The 9,339-nt window shown below is 46.5% G+C and overlaps 1 long non-coding RNA gene across 1 annotated transcript; it reads left to right on the top strand.

Annotated features, from left to right (window-relative positions):
- Positions 1-2,955: 2,955 nt before the first annotated feature.
- Positions 2,956-7,205, top strand: LOC108698102. Its single transcript, XR_001932562.2, has 2 exons — positions 2,956-4,776; positions 6,567-7,205. It is a non-coding gene; the product is annotated as an uncharacterized LOC108698102 (long non-coding RNA).
- The last annotated feature ends 2,134 nt before the right edge of the window (positions 7,206-9,339 follow it).

The following is a 9,339-nucleotide window of genomic DNA, read 5'->3' as shown; positions in this document are numbered from 1 at the left end:
TTCTAATATAGTTAGTTAGCCAAAAATGTAATGTATAAAGGCTGGGGTGAACAGATGTCTAATAAAACGGGGGCGGGGAATACCCAGAGGTGTGAGTGCTGCCCATAGTAACCATGAAACAAAAATTACGGTTAGTATGAAATACATTTTTTGTTTTTTACTGGCCAAGGTAAAACACCGGCCAGGTGGCAACCCTAATTGTAATAGAAATGTCTCCTATGTTTCTCTGAATGGTCTCCTTGCCTTTTAGGCACCAATGGGCAGCCAGTCGCCATTCAGTGCGGAATCCCAAAGTGGAATGGGTTACATGAGATTCTCTTATTGATCCAGGAGAATGAGCTACATGTTCCTTGTAGAAGAGGTACCGATAATCGCTCACTTTTCACTGAATTATATGATGTGACATTGGACATTATTGTGTAACTGCCACTTTAAAAGGTGAAATTGGAGGAAGGTTTTGCTCCCAGTGAGGGTCTTTAATCCCACAATGCTTTGCAAGCCAAACACTTGCATGAGGCTGATTTTGGCATCAGAATGCAAACTCTTACGTTTCTGCTCCAAAATCTGCTGTATGTGCCTGGGCCAAGTCTATCTAGGTCAGCAGTGGCTCCTATGTCAGTGGCTGGACCAGTGACTGGCGCAACATGGAGGAGCCACAACACCTTCTCCACTTAAAAGGGTTTATAAAAACCATAAAGGGAGAAGGGGGCAAAGAAACAACAGAACCAGGCAAATAATGATCCACAGGAGAGACCCCTTCCATCAACTCTACCTGATAAGTATGATCTCTCTTCTTCATCGCTCAAGCAATGATTCCGCCCTCGCTTCAGACAACAGGTGCCCTGCCATGGCACAACACTTGGCTATCTTCCCCTTTAACTAGAGCCTGGGCACAGAGTCCTTGAGAGAAGTAGAAAATAACAAGAGGATTGTAATTACAGCTGCACACAAAGCAGGACAACAGGCATATTGAATAAGAAGGTTTATGAGAATGAAATCCTTTTTACAATTGAGTAAAATCAAAATCACTTTAGAATATTACCCCCATGCCCCACCCCCAGGATCCATTGTTTAAAGGGGGTGGTTTGCCTTTAAGTTAACTTTTAGTATGTTATTGAATGGCCAATTCTAAGCAATTTTTCAATTGGTCGTCATTATTCATCTTTTGTAATTTTTTAATTATTTGCCTCCTTCTGACTCTTTCAAAAGGGGGTCGCTGACCCCATCTAAAAAATAAATGCTCTGTACGGCTACAAATGTATTGTTATTGCTACTTTTTGCTTGCTAGGGACGCACAGGGAGTCATCTGAATAGCAGTGAGTATGTTACAATTATCGGTATGGCAGCTCCATTTCTATGAATGTATTTACACAGTTTCATAGTTAATTTTGGTTGGAAAGAACATAAAAGCCACCTGCCCATCAGGCACAACCCTTCCATGTTTCACCCATATTCAGTGTCTCTCTGTAGCCTGGCAACGACACTTGACTGGTTGCTAGGGTCGCTGATCCTTTGGGGACATTATCTGCCACTAAGGGCCCCACTGCCAATAATAAAGCTGAATTTGTAGGAGCAATCTTAGCAATGTTTCACTCACTCCTGTTTTCTTTTCATTATTTGCCTATTTAGGCTAACACTGGCGTCTGATTGCTAGGGTCAGTGTCCCCTGACAACCAGCAGGCAAGCATATAAAAAGCCCTGATTTGTTTTACATCCTATGTGACTATTCAGGCCCTCTGATATTCTTCACATTTCTATCTGACATAAACATCCACTATTTATACTTTGTGCTTATTATACACTGACCATTCCATTCTCTGACAAACTACAACTCCCATAATCCTTTAGCAGATACCCACTGAACATCACTTGTGGGATCTATCTTCCCCTCCTTATACCCAGGCTGGAGGGGCAATTATACAGAACAGAATATTTGGGTCACAAGGGGAAAAATGGAAGATTTTAGAAGTGAGTCCCTTTGGGGTTGTGGCGAGTTTAACCCTGCGGTGGCTGGGCTGCTTCCACCGGCTTGTTTCATAACAAACACATAAAAATGACTCTCAGGCGAATGTGGTGGAACCAGTCGGACCACAGGGCGGGGGCAATTTATCACTTAGCCCCCTCCCCTAATTCCCATACAGAATAAAAAGGGCCCTTCTTACTGGTTGCTGCGGGGCCCATGCAGGATTGATTGCTTTTTGTGACTGGGAACTTGCACTACTCTAGCCACCATGGGCCGACAAAGGAGCTTCTACAGGGTGCTGGGAGTTGTACTTCAATAATAGCACAAGGGTCACAGGTTGGGAAGAATTAATATATTTTATTATTGCGAACGCCCTGTCCCACTGTCTCCCAACACCCCTCTTCTGCCTGCTCCTCCCTACCTACAGCTGCTGCTCGGTGGGGGCCCATGGCTGATCCCTCATTTGTGCCCCACTATAGTCTATGGCCAATGCCATGTGGGTGTCCAATACTGTCAGTACCATCCTGCTGCTATACTGTGGCGTTTATTCTGCCCAAATCTCACCCCTCTCCCCCAGTTTTGGAAGCTCTATGACCCTATGAATTGCAGATAGCCCAATAGTTTGGGCGCTGGAGACATACTTTGCTGCTCTGCTCACAGTATAGGTAAAGTGAAACCAAACAATCTCTTACCCCCCATGACAGCAGAGATGGGGGAGCCCAAGATAAGCGAGCAGCCCTGTTTATATAATGCTGAGGCTGCAGGGCAAAGTGGCACAGCAGGAAGGTGGCAGCCACCAGGGCTAAATATAGGCCACTCTGATTGGTGAAATGAATCCAGGGGAAACAAATGGGAGGGGCATGTGCATGTAAATAAATCCTTTGCCCTAGCACATGGGAGGGATGGATTCCCCGCACCCTTGTGTTACACACCCAGACGTAGCTGCATCCCAGTGAGCCACTGACAGAGGAACAGCTCCCAGGTAAGGGATAATGTGTACGTGTATATATATATATATATATACTTCTATGTGCATGTGTGTGTATCAGTATAAACTGTTCTGGCTGGTTGCTATGATAACTGCCCTTAACTATGAGAGTGGTCTGAATGCAAGACTAGTGCTCTATCATGCGCATGCATGTCACTAGAGTGTCAGGGGGTTTCCAGGTGCAGCAAGGCAACAGGAACTCAGCAGCGCTGGGGAGACAGTGGTACTGCTTGTAATATTAACATTAACCAATGCCTGTCTGCTGCATTTAACCCTTTCACTGCAGTCTACACACAACACACACAAAGCAAAGGGGTTAAAGACCCAGACCTCAGGCTATAGGGCATCAACTATGTTTTTATAGAGCTGTCATAGACACAGCGCTGGGCATTATACACTGCAAGGAGCTCTGTATAAACAGGGACATACCTATCCCACCCTCTGGGGTAATTTATAGATTTATATAGGACACCAGTTTGCACATGTACAGCACCAAGTACACACTCACACTCAGTTTTACATAATCAAACCCTGCCTATAGGCTACCGGGCTAGAACAGACGACCCTGGTTGGTACCTTGTGTATATATAAATATAACACTGCACTTTTACAGCACAGACACATGGGAACAAATACAAAGAATAATGAGACAAGAAGACGAATGTTTCAATAGAGGTGCTGCCCATTAGATTGCAAGATCCATAGGGACACAAACACAGAGGATAATTCTCTAATACTCACCCGAGGTTGGGGTCGCTGGCAGAAGGGCATTATGAAAATCCTAATTATTCCAGAGACATCAGGGTTAAACCCGGCTGGTGATTGGCTGCCCGTGCATATGGGACGCTGGGGATTACTGTATCAGCCTTGCTATCTGTCCAGGATAAAGTACATTTTGTTATGAGTTGGAGAACTGGACTCCCACAAATAGTTCCTGGAAAGCAGCAGCCGCGCCTCTCTGGGGTCTCCCACGCACCAAATCAAGGATCCTGCCTCCGATATTTACCCACAATGCCCCTTAATAGAGCAGCTGGCCAGACAAGGAGAGGGGTTTCTTCCTTTAATGAACCTTTTTGCTTTGCAATGTGGGAATGAATTCAGTTGTCTGGTTGCTAAGGTCAGTGTTCCTAGAAACCAGGCAGTGTATCAGAGACTGACAGGAAAGGGGGATGAATAGAAAAATAAAACTTTCTGATTGGACCAGGAAACAAGAGGCACAAGCGTCACACCCACTGGCACCATTTAGTTGTTTAGAAATGTTTTACTCTTTAAAACTCAAAGGGTATGTGGGGAAGGGTGCAGGGGATACCTGTCATGGGACGGACTTGCACCCACCCACTGTCAGCAGACACAGTACAAACAATCCCTGTTTGAGCCAGGCCCTATTATTTACAGTCTCAGCAGGAACAGCCTGCAGGCACCGTACAGTAGGCAGGGGAACTCCGCAGTAAAGTGGCATTTGCACCACCCCCAGTAACCCAAATGTCTCTATCATTAGATGTCGGGGGGAACAGTGACCTCAGCCACCATCCCTATTTGTTTATAGTTATTCTCTCAGGTGCAGGTGTACACTAGAAGGCATACAGCAGCCCCACTCAATCAGAACATAGCATTAGTAGCTATAGCAGGGCAGGAAGGATTGTGTTCCCTTAGCTGAACTCAATCCACCATGCAGAGCTGTTTAGCCAATCAGGCTCAGGAAGCAGCCAATAAGAGGAGAGCTTGCAGTCCCTCTAACAGACCTGACAGCCATTGGGGGCTTTTGAACTCTAACTGAATTTGTAAAAGAAAGGTGGGGCCCGAGTGGAGATAAGGCAGAACAGAGGTGAGTATTATACAGGGGTACAGTGTGGGTAGTGGGGTTACACATGATTTAGAAGGGTGCAGATGGGCAACACTGCTCCAGAGACATAACTGAGACCTCAGACCAGCAAGAGCCCAAACGTGTCCCACAACCAGATTCTCCCAGATCCATATCCCTTCCCATAGTCTCTCTGTCCATCTCCTGCCCCCTCACATACAGAGGCAAGGGCCACTGGGAACCAGCTGGTTGGCCAAGAGACACGGGCCACTGGCCTGGACTGAGAATCAAAACAGGCCCTGGAATTTCAGGTACCCAGAGGCCCCAACAGGCCACACAGAGGCCCAAACAGCCCCCCACCAGCCCACTAAATAGTGAGTGTCTATGGCATCTTACAGCAGCCCCTCTGGCAGTTGCCAGAACCCACAGATTGCCAGTCCGGGCCTGACTGGGAAGCAGCAGATTGGCCGAGAGACAGGGGCCACTAGGAAGCAGCAGATTGGCCAAGAGACAGAGACCACTGGGAAGCAGCAGATTGGCCAAGAGTCAGGGGCCACTAGGAAGCAGCAGATTGTCTAAGAGACAGAGAAAACTGGGAAGCAGCAGATTGGCCAAGAGACAGGGGCCACTGGGAACAGGTCTGGACTGAGAATCAAAATAAGCCATGGCATGGTACCCAGAGGCCCCAACAGGCCACACAGAGGCCCAAGCAGTCCCCCACCAGCCCACTAAATAGCGAGTGTCTATGGCATTTTACAGCAGCCCCTTTGGCATTTGCCAGAACCCACAGATTACTAGTCTGGGCCTGACTGGGAAGCAGCAGATTGGCCGAGAGACAGGGGCCACTGGGAAGCAGCCGATTGGTCGAGAGACAGGGGCCACTGGGAAGCAGCAGATTGGCCGAGAGACAGGGGCCACTGGGAAATAGCAGACTGGACGAGAGACAGGGGCCACTGGGAAATAGCAGACTGACCGAGAGACAGGGGCCAATGGGAAGCAGCAGACTGGCCGAGAGACAGGGGCCAATGGGAAGCAGCAGATTGGCTGAGAGACAGGGGCCACTGGGAAGGAGCAGATTGGCTGAGAGTCAGGGGAAACTGGGAAGCAGCAGAGCGACAGTGATTTCACTATTTACCAAGCATCCGACTTCCTGCGTTCCCACCTCTATCATTTGCCTTGGTTAATTCACCCGGGGTTCCGGCCCGGCAGCACTCACAGATAGCAGCCTTGCACACAGGGTGCACAGTATAGCCAAGGTATCTTATACTGTAAGTCCATGTGCTTGAGAGACACACTCATTTGCATCAGCTGCACCAGCAACCTTCCCACAGGTAAGTGAACTCATTGTACTTCTCTAGGTACAGAGCTCTGATTTTCTGTACTTTCTGCTTCTGGGCTCCTCTCTTACCCATGGTCAGGCTGGAGCATCCCTCTGAGTAAAGGGATTCAGTCTCTCCCAGGGAAAGATTTCTGCCAGCCATGGGAAAGAGAGCAGCCCAAAAGCAGGAAGTACAGAAAGCTAGAGCCTGGAGTTAAGTGCAGGGGGGCTGGATTTATTTACCCAAGTGTTTGTTCTTGCCAAACATGGGGAAAAGAGCAGCACAGGAGCACTACCGGTATGTAGTATAGAGCATCAGAGCTCTGTATCTGGAAAAGTAATGGGGGAGGTACCTGACCATGGGAAAGAGAGCAGGAAGTACAGGAATATTTGATCCGAATTTGGATTGGGTTTTTTCAGTTAGTTTTAAAAACTAATCACAAGACTGCAGTGATGAGACTTCAAGGTACAAATGAACTCTTACTTTCTCTTTCAGTCTCTATATATTCTATTAAGGGCAGTAGGACCCCTGCAGGGCAGGAAAGACAATGGTGGCTCCATCTTGGGAAACAAATGAAAAGAAAGTGCCAAGGCCAGAAATAAAATGCCTTCCAGTCACAGAAACCCGATGCCATCAGACTAATGCCCCCAAACAGGGACTTGGGCAGAAAGTGGGGTCTGGAATGAAGCGCTTGTTCCAGTGCCCCCAGGTGGAGGAAGTATTTATTATCCAAACACAAGAGGCTGGGAAGAGCCCAGGGGTCTCTAACAGAAAGAAACTGCTCTTTGCTCTGGGGGTGTTTATCATGCTGCTTGTAGTCGTGCTCTTGCTCTTGTGGAACTATAAGTGCACCATCATCGACCGGCAGTGCCAGGGGAACAGCGAGCTCCTCACACCACTCTTTCAGGACAACTGATTCATCCCTGGGATCTAATGGCAACTATGACTATAAATAATTCCTTCTGTTCTGTGTATTCATGTTTTCCCCCTTAAATTTAAGTGCTCGGGTGTGGCCCTTCCTCTGCACTAATACGGGCCCCCACCTCTGCGACCATCCAACACCCAAAAGGGTCAATCCTGCTCAGCTTTCTCGTTGCCATAGGCAGCAATGTAAATAAAAATCAATAAAAATAAGAACATGTATGTTTTTTTCCTTCTTTTAATGGAGTAATTCTCTGTGCTTCCGGCTCCTGAGCTGCTCTCTTTCCCCTGGTCAGTTTGGATAGTAGGCCTTGGTCCCTAGCCAGAAGCCAGTTGTAGGGTCTTTCCATTACATCAATATCAGATTCTTGGCCACTAGAGAAGTTCTTGTTCCATCAAATACCAGTCAGCTGTTAATGTTGCAGACATGCCCCGACCTCTGGTCATGGGGAAGAGAGCAGCACAGGAATATAAGAGAGCTGTATCTGAATAAGTACTGGGGATAAATGGATTCCCTGATCCTTGGGAGGGGGGCAGTACAGCAGCAGGAAATAGAGGGAATCAGAGCTGTGGTTAGTATGGAGGGGCACCATAATCATGACCCAGGGGGGTAGTTCCTGCCTGCCCATGATGAAAAGAGCAGCAAAGGAGCAGAAAGCAGAGAGCATCAAAGCCATGGGAAGAAGGGTAGCCTGGTGGCAAAATATACAGGAATCCAGAGCCCCCCTACCTACTCACCATGGGAAAGTGAACGGACCAGAAGCAGGAAGTAGGGAGAGAATATGAACTCAACAAGGATTTGGGGAAGATTAAACTCACATGGAGAGAGGTTGCTAGAGGGGCAGGTGAAAATGGGCTCATTTTCGTTTTATTTCAAATCCACTTTTGGGAACAGTTTATTAAATTTTAGGTTAATAAAACAATGTCCATATAATGTCCATGAGAGGCGAGACTGCACTTACACACGGAGATGCACATCGGCTCCACCACTAGCACATTAACAGTTACTGGCACTCTCACATCTACCCGGCTATAATGCTGTCTAATGGATACATGATTTGGTTTATAAAGTGCTCTGTTACTGGGGATGTGCTGGAGTGGGACTTCTCCATTTGCACAACGAATCACTTCCTGCTGACATAGTAACAGCTCATCTGCCTGCCCTATACTCCTAAATATGTCTGTGGGACTCATCCGGCACCAATGGTCTAAACTACACATACACAGTGCACTCATACTCTATTGTCTGACAATATATGTATAAATACAAATATACAGAGAATGAATGTCCTGGGCATAGCAATACACTGTAATGCAGTTTGGTCTGTTGATTAGAGATGTTGGAGCACTGAACTCATTAGACATCTAGACAGGGACTCGCAGGGCACTGAGGCACCAATTAAATCTGTTTCTTATCGAGCCATGGAAAGAGGCACATGATAATAGAGGGATCTGATGATGAGTTACTTATGGTGGTGCAATTAAAAGATCATTAAAGATTTTAAAATGCATCTGTATATGTGTATGATGGAAAGCTTCTATTATTATTTCCACATCAGTCCCAGGATGAGGAGGATTTTGGGGCTGGTGCCTACATAGTACAAGAGAAGCAGAAAGGGGAAGTAAGGTGGCAAATAAAAATCAGTAGCAATGAAAGCAGGGATATTGAACTAGCTATTCAACAGGCACACAGGGGCATATGAGAGCTGAACGGCTGCTTGCATCAGCCTCACTCACTTAAAGGGGATGTTTTAGTATGTTGTAGAATGGCCAATTTTAAACAACTTTTCAATTGGTCTTATTAATTATAGTTTTTGCATTAATTGCCTTCTTCTTCTTCTTCAGACTCTCTCCAGTTTTCAAACTGGGGTCACTGACCCCATTTAAAACCCATTTATTCAGGCATCTCCCATTTATATTCCAGTCTTTCATTTAAATCAATCATGGTTGCTGAATAAAAAGCTAAATACCTTAAAAGCCACATATAATAAAAAATGAAAACCAATTGCAAATTGTCTCTGAATATCCCTCTCTACATCATATTAACAGTTAATAAAATGGTGAACAACCCCTATAAATCACATTTGCTATATATATTCTATTATGGGACAATGCAGAGCCAATGAGAATGAGGGGCTGCACAAGATACAGTGTGTATGGTCCGTCTGTAAGGCAAACCGAGGTTCCCTGGTGGCAAATGAATCCCAGAGGAAAAGGCAGGGCAGGAGGGGCAAGTCTGTGTGCAATGCTGAGCAGAGATAATGCACACAATGAGCAGCACAGGAGGGGACAGCTAGAGACGGCACCATGTGACACTTATCTATATCCGGCCATCTGTGCCATCCCA

This window comes from Xenopus laevis, chromosome 8L (assembly GCF_017654675.1).
Source record: "Xenopus laevis strain J_2021 chromosome 8L, Xenopus_laevis_v10.1, whole genome shotgun sequence".
Taxonomy (NCBI): Eukaryota; Metazoa; Chordata; class Amphibia; order Anura; family Pipidae; genus Xenopus; species Xenopus laevis.
The sequence above is the reverse complement of the archived record's forward strand: the minus strand, read 5'-3'. Positions and strand labels throughout refer to the sequence as shown.